This window comes from Schistocerca nitens, chromosome 3, assembly GCF_023898315.1.
Source record: "Schistocerca nitens isolate TAMUIC-IGC-003100 chromosome 3, iqSchNite1.1, whole genome shotgun sequence".
In the NCBI taxonomy this organism is placed as follows: Eukaryota; Metazoa; Arthropoda; class Insecta; order Orthoptera; family Acrididae; genus Schistocerca; species Schistocerca nitens.
In genome coordinates, this window is record NC_064616.1 from 605,384,471 (window position 1) to 605,398,761 (window position 14,291).

The following is a 14,291-nucleotide window of genomic DNA, read 5'->3' on the forward strand; positions in this document are numbered from 1 at the left end:
TATAATGATTTTCTTCTGTGGAAACAGATGAGATGTGTTCACATATTTGCACCCTCTCTTCTTCTGAATACATTTTCAGTGCACCGTGTTTGTCCTATTATCAGCGTAAATGCCTTCTCCTTTCTTCTTTTCTCTTGCAAAACTTGGGCATATTTGTGAGACAGTAAGATATATCCGAAAAGGTTTTATGATAGACTTGTACACGACTGCCATTACCATCTGGAACATTTCATTAGACTAATTTTCCGACGGCTTTCTGTAGGATCATCAGATTTTTCATGCTGCCTCTTCTTTACAGCACCTAGCTGCATATATACCAGGAAGAAATGTACCCGTTGCTCCAACGTGTATTTGTGAAAATTAGAAAACAGCTGTTTTTTATGTTCAACTGACAATGTATGAAATTCTGCTTTACACTTGCATATTACCTGCTATGCAGTATGACAGGCAAAGACTATGATTAATTAAAAAGGTAACACGATTTGGAGTCTGTTTCCAAATGTAATAAGAAAATGATGAAATTATAATTGTATAATTAACTTACATATGATAAAAGAGAATATAGGGGCTGAAAATTATATAACGAACATATCTGGAATTTTCTGAGATAAGGAGGTTTAATATTGATGAACCATTAGAGGTTCCATACTGAAAAAAGAGGTTTGAGTGAAATATAAGTGTGATAAAGTAACGTCATTATCGTTTAACAAAGATACTTGTTTCATTGAAGTGAACGAAAGTAATCGAAATTTTGCGAGGGGAGCAATAGTTTGTTGACGAAGATCATTGAGAAATAATGTTAGACACTGGTGAAGTATTGAGCCACTTTTACACGGCCAACTTTCTTGTCCCAGATAACTGCTTCAGAGTCTACTGCAGCGCCCCTGGTGTTTTATTCCTATACAGAATCTCGTCTGTTTTGAGTGGTCATTTACGTTTACACGTCAGTGCAAAGATTGTGTGTACTGTGAGAGCTGTCTGCTGTGCTGTTGGACAGCTAAACGGCGAAAGCCAGGTAATGAGAGACTATCCTTTATAGGAAAAAACCGGAATATAGTCCCAAAATACAGGAACAAGTAGTGATATTAAAGTTTATTAATGACAAAATTAGCAGTGGATGTCCTTGTCAAATCTCATGTGGTAAATTCTCTACACTTATGAGACTTGAAAGAATAGAAAAAGTGTCGTCCAAACGTGTAAAAACGTATGAAAGTATTTGCTCGAGAAAGTGTATACCTGTAAATACATCAAACAATATTTATGGAACATTCCATCAGTACTTGGATGAACACAAGACATATTAAAAATTTCAATAGTAACAGTAATGATGTTCCACAGTCATATTTATTTAGCAGTTCGTATGAACATCAATTGTAAGTATTCAGACTTTTAATTAACGTCAGACAATATCTAAAATGTAGTAAATAGCGCCTTTTCACTTTATCATTTCCATATTGTTTTCTTACTAAATGCCAAATAACTTCGAAAAATGTTTCTCATTATATAATTTGGAATTTTTTTACTGTAGAAATAATTTTCATTAGACATCTTTATTTATTTACATTCTTACTTATGCATAATGCTGGATTTTTCTCTGCAAGCTGTAATGTTACACGGTGAGGGTAGAGGGAACTATTCTGACACAAATTCTAATGGTATGTTTAGGATGGCTTAGAGCAGGCTAGGTTTCTCTACTATAGAAGGATGTGCTGTACAACTGGAAAAGGACCAATGATGATTACAATGGCTTTATTTATTAATGCTTGTTTACAATCATTTGTTGGCGGCACAGCGAATATCACAGCGTTTCCCCAGTGCGGCGGCCTCCAGCTGCTGACTGCTCGTTCTGCTGCTGCTACTTCTCTAGCTGCTACTGTGTCGCCAGGCTCCCAGAATTCCCGGCCATTGTGAGAGTGGCCAGCAGTCGCAACTATGAGGACGTCATGCTACGTCACATTCCAGGGCCCAGAGCGTTGTGATCTTCTGTTGACAGACTGGTGAGGGCAGAGATGCCTGAGTCGCCAGGTCATACTCCCACAATGACGGCAAAGTGCAGGGCTGCCCCTGGCATCTAGATGCTTAGGCTGCAGGCAACGGTTCATGTTCCAGTGGAGGTAGAGGCATCCACTTCATCGACGTGGCGTGGAGCAGCACAGGCTCGACATCACCTAACTGTCCAGCTATTCAATGATGATGAGCTGGTTCGTGCATCCTTAAATAACTGTCACAGTACCAGTAGTGTTACTGTGTCATACTGAATTAGAATAGGGCGACTACACAGTTGTTTTAATAGGGCTCCAGTACCCCCTGCAAGCTGGCACGGTCTTGGTATGTGGCCTGTCATCACAGAGGCTGTGTAGAGCTGCAGATCATGCAGTCTGCAGACGATCACTGAACGACTTCTTCTCCTGGCGATGCACTGCTGGCTTTAAGTCTCATTCACAACTTTACCCTTTACATTTCTCCTCTTGTACAAAGAAAATTCGTCCTCGAATTTTGCTGAAACACTGATGTTGGATTACTTACTATTATTATTATTATTTACATTTCCATCGCCACTCATGATATCGCTTTGTCCTTTGCAATATTTACATAATCTGTCTAAGTTTAGCAGCATTTTCCTCAATACAGAGGTCTTCATTCATGGTTCAGTTGTCCTTTATCATCATGCTTCTAATTGGTACCATTGTGACTGATTTGAGCCTGTAGGTTAAAGGTTGCTAGGAATGGGATCTGCGCTACTTTTCGCTTGAACTGGTAGTATACGATTCCTGTCACTGCGAAAATCATACAGGTAGATAAGGTTGAGCAACCTGTAACTACTAGTCTGTGATCATGTTCATTGCAGTACCTTTTTACATGCTCTAAAATGTGCTCCATCGACGTGTGGCCATGTTTCATGGCTAACACTCGGTGCAGGGAGGCGAGCAGGGTGGGGTCAAATGTGCTATTTAGGAAGGTTATGTTTCCTGTGGATAAATTTCAAGGGGTAGATTGTATACATAAATCAATATGTGGGCTATATTCAGGATGGTGGTCACTAACATGATGGTGGATTACTGGAAGGTCGTTCCTGATATGTCACATTGGGTATCATTGATTAACAACCCTTGAACTCATAGTTCTGTCTGCTGTGTGTCACTTTTTTGACCTTTCTCCTAACAAGTACAGATATCGACTGTTTGATTTGTTACGGAGTATAGCCAGTTTAGACCAACTCTTTGGAGGAACTCTGTTTTGCCTTTCATTACTTCCTCCAAACATTCTGTAGTAGAATTTTGGGAGTGGAAGAAGAATAACTCGCATAACCTCGGAAGGGTATGTAACTGTTTTGCAGGGCAGATGGTCATAGGCTCGGCTTGGCAGTTTAGTAATTCCTGCATGGAGGTTGGGTGCCACTGGTAGTATTTCGTGCACTTTCAACTGTAAAAATTATTGTAAGGTTTTGCACTCCATTGGAAGTGCTTGCAAACTGTAACACTCAAGTTAAAAAATGGCTCTGAGCACTACGGGACTCAACATCTTAGGTCATAAGTCCCCTAGAACTTAGAACTACCTAAACCTAACTAACCTAAGGACATCACACACACCCATGCCCGAGGCAGGATTCGAACCTGCGACCGTAGCAGTCCCGCGGTTCCGGACTGCAGCGCCAGAACCGCACGGCCACCGCAGCCGGCGTAACACTCAAGTCTACAGTCCTTACACATTAACGATACTTGAAGATTAATGTCCAAATGGGTGCCCAGCTGCTTACTCGTAATGGTGTTCATATGATAGTATAGTGATAGAAATTCTTCCGCTACTACTGTTAGTAATTCGAATGGTTTGAGTAATTTCGCTTGTATTCTTTCCAGGAATTGATCTGGTGGTAGTAGCACTGGTGTGAAATACCTGCAAACAGAGCATAACAAGGCTTCCTGTAGTTCTTTGTTCTCAGTGCAAGCATCAGTGTTACTACTGCCAAGATTCAGTAGTAATTTTGCAACCATTGAGTGCTTTTGTTATCCAGATGGTCCTTAAGTATGCCCAGCTTGTGATTAGTTGTATCAGCTGCTGCCTGAATGTAGCAAATAATCATTGCTGCCAAAGTGCACAGCTGGCTGGTATTGTTTACTATGTCTTTTGCCAGATTGGCCAGCTGGGTAGTGTGCAAGTCCAACGTTTCCTGGTTGCCATGTACATCCGATTACACTTCTTTGCGCCAACGGCCTTGCCACAGTGATAACACCAGTTCTTCCTCTTAGATCCCCAAAGTTAAGTGCTGTTGGGCTGGGCTAGCACTTGGATGGATGACCATCTGTAGCTAAGGAGCTACTTGATTGAGAAGTGACAGCTCTGGTTTCGTAAACTGACATAGGGCTGGGAAAGTTTTGTACTCTCATGGATTTTCGAATTATATGCTCCCATGACATATGGAATTAGAGCAGCCCAGTTATTATGCTGTGTGTTAACACAGTAACTTGATGTATTTGCAATTGTCTGACGAACCCGCTCTGCTCGGTCGTTTGCTTGTGGATGTAAAACACTAGTCCAATGTTTCTTAACATGCATATACAGCTTCATTAAATCAGACATACAGTTTGGTACTTCGTTGGCAATTATTGTTCCAGGCATTCCAAATTTTAGTATCCACTGGTTCACCACTGCATGTGCTACTGTTTTGGCCTGCTGGCTGTCATAGAAAGGAAACATGAAAAATGATAGTTTTCTGCTGGTGTTTGGATGAATGGCCCGAGAATATCCATCCCAATCGCTTGAAATAGTTTATCTGCCTCAGGTAATCCTTATAAAAAATTTCATTGTTGACTAAGCTCTGCTTTTTGTGCTCACAGCATACAATTCTTCACGTACTGACCAATGTCTTGTCTGCATGTTGCCCGCCAGTGATTTTGTCCTGCAGATGGTATGTCTAACTAAAATCAAATCATGGTCGTGCCCAATACCTCATTTCATAATTTCTCTGATACTATTGTGTGTAGCCTGCATCTCATCTTCCTGTACAACACTTCATCCCCTGTGCTAAATTTTGGCTGTCTACCAAACCACTGATAACCTGGGTCACTGCTTAATTTTTCCTTCCATTCATCTTTGTCTATACTAATGCATTATACAGTGGGTAATTTGCGGCTCAGACCATCTGCATTTGCATGTGATGTTCCTGAACGATGCATTACTGTGAAATCAAACTCACTGACATGCAATGCCCATTCACATTCAAGTTCAGAAAAAACAGAACACCTTGAACGACTAGAGATCGGATGTTCATACTCACAGAACATGTACATTAGTATGTTCTGTAGAAATGATTAGCATTTGAACCAATGGACCTGGGCATTCAAGGTCAACATTGACGTCGCTCTACAACACCACCTACAAGTAAAATGCGCGTGCAGCTGTTGTTGTCGCTATAAACAAAAGGTAATGGATCAGTGTGACTTGAGCAGACATGCAGGATGCCTCGCAGATGTATGCATGAACTGTTCCGTGAGTTTGAAAGAGGGCGCATTATTAGATGAGAGAATGTGATGCATCCATCCGGGAAATTACTGGTTATGAGGGATGAAGTGTTTTGGCAGTGCAATGGGTATGTACAGAATGTTTCATGGAAGATCGTAGAATGTGACGAGATGGGTCAGGTCGCACCACTCAGACCACCTCCGAGAAGATAAACAGCTCATCTGAATGTCATTGTAGGACAGATCTGCATCCTCCTCGACTGTGGTGCAACAGTGGAAGAGTGTAACACATTGCACACTATCACGAGTGACAATCGATCGCCATTTATTATAGCATGGGTTACACGTGCATTGTCCACCTCTCTGCCTACCTTTAGTGAATGTGCAGATACATGCTAGATGGCAGCGATGTATGGAACGACATCACTGGGGACAGGAATGGCGTTTTTGGGCCAATACAGGCTCTATTTGTTTGAAAATCATGGTCGCGTTTTGGTTTGCCACACACAGGCAGAGCAGCATCACAGTGACTGCATTTGCACAATACATACAGCTCCAACTCAATGCCTTATGGTGTGGTTATGACCACAGATCACAGTTGGTACATGTCCAGGGCACTGTGACCATTGTAATCTACATGAATGACATTCTGCGATCTATAGCCATACCCTTACTGTGTAACACCCTAGATGCCATTTTATAGCTAGACAATGCACGACCACATGTTGGTGCATGAACACGTGCCTTCCTGGTGTCACAAGATGTCAGTCTTTTGCCCTGGCCCACCAGATCACAATACTTGTCGCCAATCGAAAATGTGTGGGATATGGTGAAATGATGCGTGCTGTGCTGTGACTCAGTTCCAACCACCACAGATGACCTTTGGAACTAGGTGAATGCAACATGGATGGCTATACCACAGGATGCAGTTCGCACCTTATGCACATCAATGCCATCATGTGTAGAACAAGTTATCAGCGCCCATGGCGGACCCAGTGCCTACTAGGCAACAGGACACATGCTGAACGGAGGTGACTGAAATCCTAATCATTTCTGTAAAACATACTAATGTACATGTTTTGTGAATATGACTGACTTGTTCTAGTCATTCAAGATGTTCTGTTATTTTTTTTTTTTAATATGAGTGTATTTAAGGGGACCACACTGTGGTTCAGGTCGAAAAAACTCGATTTTCTGTTTTCATCGTATTTCGATTAAGGTTTTATTTAAGTACTTTGAAAAGGATTTTGCTGAAGAAATTTTTTTTCGAGCATTTAAAGAGCATTTTCCTACCACGTGTGTTTATGTGCCACACCCACTTTTCTGTCACCCACTTTTCCGCATATATTTTAGGTCTTTATATCCCCTATATTGCACGTTAGTGGTTTTCTTTTTTTTACTCCCGGGCGTGTTTGCTATCCTTGGAATGCAACGGTCGGTATTCTTTTGTTTCTGCTGTTTGTAAACAACACACTTTCAAACACGCGGTTAGTTTTGTTCAAGCGTGAATGTCAGTAGTTGTTATACTTACGTTTGCAGTGCTTGTTTACATGTGTTTTGTTGCGTTTATTGAAGATGACGAAACGTAAAGGCATTTTCAAGAAACGAAAATTTAGAGGAAACAAGTTTCAAAAAATGGTTCAAATGGCTCTGAGCAATATGGGACTTAACATCTATGGTCATCAGTCCCCTAGAACTTAGAACTACTTAAACTTAACTAACCTAAGGACGTCACACAACACCCAGTTATCACGAGGCAGAGAAAATCACTGACCCCGCCGGGAATCGAACCCGGGAACCCGGGCGCGGGAAGCGAGAACGCTACCGCACAACCACGAGCTGCGGACTAAAACAAGTTTAGAAAGCTTTCTGTACAAGAGGTTATGTCACCTGGCAGTGATGTTTCTAATTGTAATTCTTCAACAAGTGCATCATCAAAGAAGCTCTCACCATTTCAAGAGAGTTATAACGAATTTGCTGTAAGTGACAAGGGGTGCAGTAACATTATTATAAATTTGAGAATATTATCAGATGTAATTTCTAAATTTATACGATGTAGACAGTGTGGTTAGTCACAGAGTGTGAAAATTTGTGAGAGTGCCAGTGGGGGAAAAGGCCTAGCAATTCATTTGGATTTTTATTTGCACTAAATGCTCAGCTGTGATTTCATTTATGAATTCTTCAAAACCAGATGCAAGTGGCCCTTATGAAATCCATACTAGATTAGTTTGTGCCTTACGATCCATTGGCAAGGGCATGGCTGCAGGGAGAACATTTTGTTCAGTGATGAACCTACATCAACCAGCAAATAAATTTGAAAATCTGAGTGCAATATTAGAGAAAGCTGTATGTGAGGTCAGTGAGGAAAACATGAAACTGGCTGCTAGGGATGCAGTGGAAGAAAATGATGGATGTTCAGATACTGCAGTTGCACTTGATGGAAGCTGGCAGAAAAGAGGACATACTTCTCTGAATGGACTAGTGAGTGCCATGACTGTAGACATCGGTAAACTGTTAGATGTGGAGATAATGTCTAAATATTGCAAATGTTGTATAGTCAATGAACAGAAAGAAGATAACTGTGTGGCTAATTTTAGAGGAACAAGTGGTGGTATGGAAATTCATGGAGTACAACAAATATTTCATAGCTCCGTAGAAACAAGAGGCATACAGTACACCAAATATTTGGGCGATGGTGACAGTAAGGCATACAACAATGTGGTGAACTCTAAGCCATATGGAGATGCCATTATTAGCAAAATAGAATGTGTAGGACATGTTCAAAAACGTTTGGGGCAAGGCCGAGAAAACTAACTGTTGATATGAGAGGAAAAAAAATTAGAAGATGGAAAATTGTTGACCGGAGAGGGTCGGTTAAATAAAACTGAAAAAGAAAACTTGCAGGTATACTATGGGCAGGCAATTAGGAGAAATAAAGAAAATCTGGAGGCAATGAAGAGAGATGTTGGGGCCATATTCTTCCGTAAGTCCTCTATTGGTGATAAGCCGTGTTATGGATTGTGTCCATCAGGAGAAAATTCTTGGGCAAATACAATAGGGCTCAGGCAACTGGAGAATCTTATTCTCACCAGCATTCTCTTCCTGCTGCTGTTATTACAGCAATTAAATCTATTTTCAGAGACTTGGCTCATCCTGACCCTCTAAGGAAACGTCTGCATGGGCAGACACAGAACCCAAATGAATGTTTCAACAGCATAATTTGGAACTGCCTTCCTAAAACTGTATTTGTAGGCATGCATACAATGAAACTAGGAGTTCATGATGATGTTATTACATTCAATTGTGGTAATATTGGAAAGTGTTGGGTACTGAAAAAGCTGGGAATTAATCCTGGTGAAAATATGATCACTGGGCTGCAAAATTGCGATAAAATGAGGATAGCCAATGCAGACAGGTCTGCATCTAATATGGCCAAGAAAGCAAGACAAACATCCAGGAAGGTGAAAAAGAAGCTGGAAGACCTGCTAGAGGCCAAAGAAGGGTCATCATATGCAGCAAGATAGTTTTAATTAACTGTAAGTAACAAATTTCAAAAGTTTTTTCTTTGAAGTCAATTTCCCGCAAATTAAAATTTTCAATACATATGCCCCATTATATCAGAAACTATCATAGATAAATGAATGAAATTTTCGGAGACTGCATAACATAAAAAGCCACCTTTGGTACTAAATTAATTAATATTCCCCCATTAGGAAGTTCCCAATAAATATTTCTGTGGAAAAAACTTAATATTTTTTGTTAATAAATGTAAAAAAGTATTTCTTAAAATCTGTAAAATGGATAAAGTAGATTCTAGTACAGTGACTCTGTTAGCATCATGTAACATACAGTAAAAATATTAAGGTCCTGCATCAAATAGTCTTTTCCGAAATTGGTCAAATATTTGCCTAAATTAACATGGGTTAGATAGGCATGGTATGGTCCCCTTAACCTACTAGCTTGATTTTTAAATCCTAATCATTTCAGTGCATCATGATCGGTTATTAATTGAAAACGTTGTCTGGGTAAACAACATCAGAAATAAGATGTTCTGAATATCAATGGCAGCATTTATTTCTCGGCTGTCAAATAATTCTTTTCCACCCCATTAAGATTTCTGGAGGTATATGCTGTGGGATGTTCCTGTCCATCTATTTCCTGACTCAAAACGCAACCTAATTTAAACCTGAAACTTCCTGGCAGATTAAAACTGTGTGCCGGACTGAGACTCGAACTAGGGACCTTTGCCTTTCGCGGGCAGGGGCTCTACCTTGTGGTAGCTGTGAGGACGGGGCGTAAGTTGTGCTTGGGTAGCTCAGTTAGTAGGGCCTTGCCCGCGAAAGGCGAAGGTATCGAGTTCGAGTCTCGGTCCGGCACACAGTTTTAATCTGCCAGGAAGTTTCATATCAGCGCACACTCCGCTGCAGAGTGAAATTCTCATTCTAATTTAAACCTGTTGGAGTCACATGACAGTGCAAACTGTTTATGGTAATCTGTATAGCCAAGAATTGGATTACACGTTAATAAATCTTTTAGTCTTAGAAGAACTGCTCCACAATCTGGTGGCCATTGAAACTTTATACCTTCTTTTAACATCTGTGTGAGGGGTTTGACAATGTCAGAAAATTTTGGAATGTATTTTCGATAAAAATTTGTGAGGCCTAAGTATGGCTGGAATTCCTTTATTGCAGTGGCAGTCCGAAAAATTTTGACAACATCAACAAGTTACTGATAAACGTACACCAATTTTGCCCAATAACGTTTTAATCCTCCCAATAAACCTTCTAATTATCGCTGGAAAGTAGCTGGTGAGTTTTCCAGCTGAAAAGGCATGTACTGATACTGACAATGAGCAGATGGGGTTGAGAATGCTGTCTTCAGATGACCTTCAGTCAATGCCTCTAATTGAGGCATAGGTCCATAGTTTTGAAAGACCAATACTGACCCAGATTATCTCAGTACTTTGAAAAGGATTTTGCTGAAGAAATTTTTTTTCGAGCATTTAAAGAGCATTTTCCTACGACGTGTGTTTATGTGCCACACCCACTTTTCTGTCACCCACTTTTCCGCATATATTTTAGGTCTTTATATCCCCTATATTGCACGTTAGTGGTTTTCTTTTTTTTACTCCCGGGCGTGTTTGCTATCCTTGGAATGCAACGGTCGGTATTCTTTTGTTTCTGCTGTTTGTAAACAACACTCTTTCAAACACGCGGTTAGTTTTATTCAAGTGTGATTGTCAGTAGTTGTTATACTTACGTTTGCAGTGCTTGTTTACATGTGTTTTGTTGTGTTTATTGAAGATGACGAAACGTAAAGGCATTTTCAAGAAACGAAAATTTAGAGGAAACAAGTTTCAAAAAATGGTTCAAATGGCTCTGAGCAATATGGGACTTAACATCTATGGTCATCAGTCCCCTAGAACTTAGAACTACTTAATCTTAAGTAACTTAAGGTCGTCACACAACACCCAGTTATCACGAGGCAGAGAAAATCCCTGACCCCGCCGGGAATCGAACCCGGGAACCCGGGCGCGGGAAGCGAGAACGCTACCGCACAACCACGAGCTGCGGACTAAAACAAGTTTAGAAAGCTTTCTGTACAAGAGGTTATGTCACCTGGCAGTGATGTTTCTAATTGTAATTCTTCAACAAGTGCATCATCAAAGAAGCTCTCACCATTTCAAGAGAGTTATAACGAATTTGCTGTAAGTGACAAGGGGTGCAGTAACATTATTATAAATTTGAGAATATTATCAGATGTAATTTCTAAATTTATACGATGTAGACAGTGTGGTGAGTCACAGAGTGTGAAAATTTGTGAGAGTGCCAGTGGGGGAAAAGGCCTAGCAATTGCTTTGGATTTTTGTTTGCACTAAATGCTCAGCTGTGATTTCATTTATGAGTTCTTCAAAACCAGATGCAAGTGGCCCTTATGAAATCCATACTAGATTAGTTTGTGCCTTACGATCCATTGGCAAGGGCATGGCTGCAGGGAGAACATTTTGTTCAGTGATGAACCTACATCAACCAGCAAATAAATTTGAAAATCTGAGTGCAATATTAGAGAAAGTTGTATGTGAGGTCAGTGAGGAAAATATGAAACTGGCTGCTAGGGATGCAGTGGAAGAAAATGATGGATGTTCAGATACTGCAGTTGCACTTGATGGAAGCTGGCAGAAAAGAGGACATACTTCTCTGAATGGACTAGTGAGTGCCATGACTGTAGACATCGGTAAACTGTTAGATGTGGAGATAATGTCTAAATATTGCAAATGTTGTATAGTTAATGAACAGAAAGCAGATAACTGTGTGGCTAATTTTAGAGGAACAAGTGGTGGTATGGAAGTTCATGGAGTACAACAAATATTTCATAGCTCCATAGAAACAAGAGGCATACAGTACACCAAATATTTGGGCGATGGTGACAGTAAGGCATACAACAATGTGGTGAACTCTAAGCCATATGGAGATGCCATTATTAGCAAAATAGAATGTGTAGGACATGTTCAAAAACGTTTGGGGCAAGGCCGAGAAAACTAACTGTTGATATGAGAGGAAAAAAAATTAGAAGATGGAAAATTGTTGACCGGAGAGGGTCGGTTAAATAAAACTGAAAAAGAAAACTTGCAGGTATACTATGGGCAGGCAATTAGGAGAAATAAAGAAAATCTGGAGGCAATGAAGAGAGATGTTGGGGCCATATTCTTCCGTAAGTCCTCTATTGGTGATAAGCCGTGTTATGGATTGTGTCCATCAGGAGAAAATTCTTGGGCAAATACAATAGGGCTCAGGCAACTGGAGAATCTTATTCTCACCAGCATTCTCTTCCTGCTGCTGTTATTACAGCAATTAAATCTATTTTCAGAGACTTGGCTCATCCTGACCCTCTAAGGAAACGTCTGCATGGGCAGACACAGAACCCAAATGAATGTTTCAACAGCATAATTTGGAACTGCCTTCCTAAAACTGTATTTGTAGGCATGCATACAATGAAACTAGGAGTTCATGATGATGTTATTACATTCAATTGTGGTAATATTGGAAAGTGTTGGGTACTGAAAAAGCTGGGAATTAATCCTGGTGAAAATATGATCACTGGGCTGCAAAATTGCGATAAAATGAGGATAGCCAATGCAGACAGGTCTGCATCTAATATGGCCAAGAAAGCAAGACAAACATCCAGGAAGGTGAAAAGGAAGCTGGAAGACCTGCTAGAGGCCAAAGAAGGGTCATCATATGCAGCAAGACAGTTTTAATTAACTGTAAGTAACAAATTTCAAAAGTTTTTTCTTTGAAGTCAATTTCCCGCAAATTAAAATTTTCAATACATATGCCCCATTATATCAGAAACTATCATAGATAAATGAATGAAATTTTCGGAGACTGCATAACATAAAAAGCCACCTTTGGTACTAAATTAATTAATATTCCCCCATTAGGAAGTTCACAAAAAATATTTTCTGTGGAAAAAACTTAATATTTTTTGTTAATAAATGTAAAAAAGTATTTCTTAAAATCTGTAAAATGGATAAAGTAGATTCTAGTACAGTGACTCTGTTAGCATCATGTAACATACAGTAAAAATATTAAGGTCCTGCATCAAATAGTCTTTTCCGAAATTGGTCAAATATTTGCCTAAATTAACATGGGTTAGATAGGCATGGTATGGTCCCCTTAACCTACTAGCTTGATTTTTAAATCCTAATCATTTCAGTGCATCATGATCGGTTATTACTTGAAAACGTTGTCTGGGTAAACAACATCAGAAATAAGATGTTCTGAATATCAATGGCAGCATTTATTTCTCGGCTGTCAAATAATTCTTTTCCACCCCATTAAGATTTCTGGAGGTATATGCTGTGGGATGTTCCTGTCCATCTATTTCCTGACTCAAAACGCAACCTAATTTAAACCTGAAACTTCCTGGCAGATTAAAACTGTGTGCCGGACTGAGACTCGAACTTGGGACCTTTGCCTTTCGCGGGCAGGGGCTCTACCTTGTGGTAGCTGTGAGGACGGGGCGTAAGTTGTGCTTGGGTAGCTCAGTTAGTAGGGCCTTGCCCGCGAAAGGCGAAGGTATCGAGTTCGAGTCTCGGTCCGGCACACAGTTTTAATCTGCCAGGAAGTTTCATATCAGCGCACACTCCGCTGCAGAGTGAAATTCTCATTCTAATTTAAACCTGTTGGAGTCACATGACAGTGCAAACTGTTTATGGTAATCTGTATAGCCAAGAATTGGATTACACGTTAATAAATCTTTTAGTCTTAGAAGCACTGCTCCACAATCTGGTGGCCATTGAAACTTTATACCTTCTTTTAACATCTGTGTGAGGGGTTTGGCAATGTCAGAAAATTTTGGAATGTATTTTCGATAAAAATTTGTGAGGCCTAAGTATGGCTGGAATTCCTTTATTGCAGTGGCAGTCCGAAAAATTCTGACAACATCAACAAGTTACTGATAAACGTACACCAATTTTGCCCAATAACGTTTTAATCCTCCCAATAAACCTTCTAATTATCGCTGGAAAGTAGCTGGTGAGTTTTCCAGCTGAAAAGGCATGTACTGATACTGACAATGAGCAGATGGGGTTGAGAATGCTGTCTTCAGATGACCTTCAGTCAATGCCTCTAATTGAGGCATAGGTCCATAGTTTTGAAAGACCAATACTGACCCAGATTATCTCAGTACTTTGAAAAGGATTTTGCTGAAGAAATTTTTTTCGAGCATTTAAAGAGCATTTTCCTACGACGTGTGTTTATGTGCCACACCCACTTTTCTGTCACCCACTTTTCCGCATATATTTTAGGTCTTTATATCCCCTATATTGCA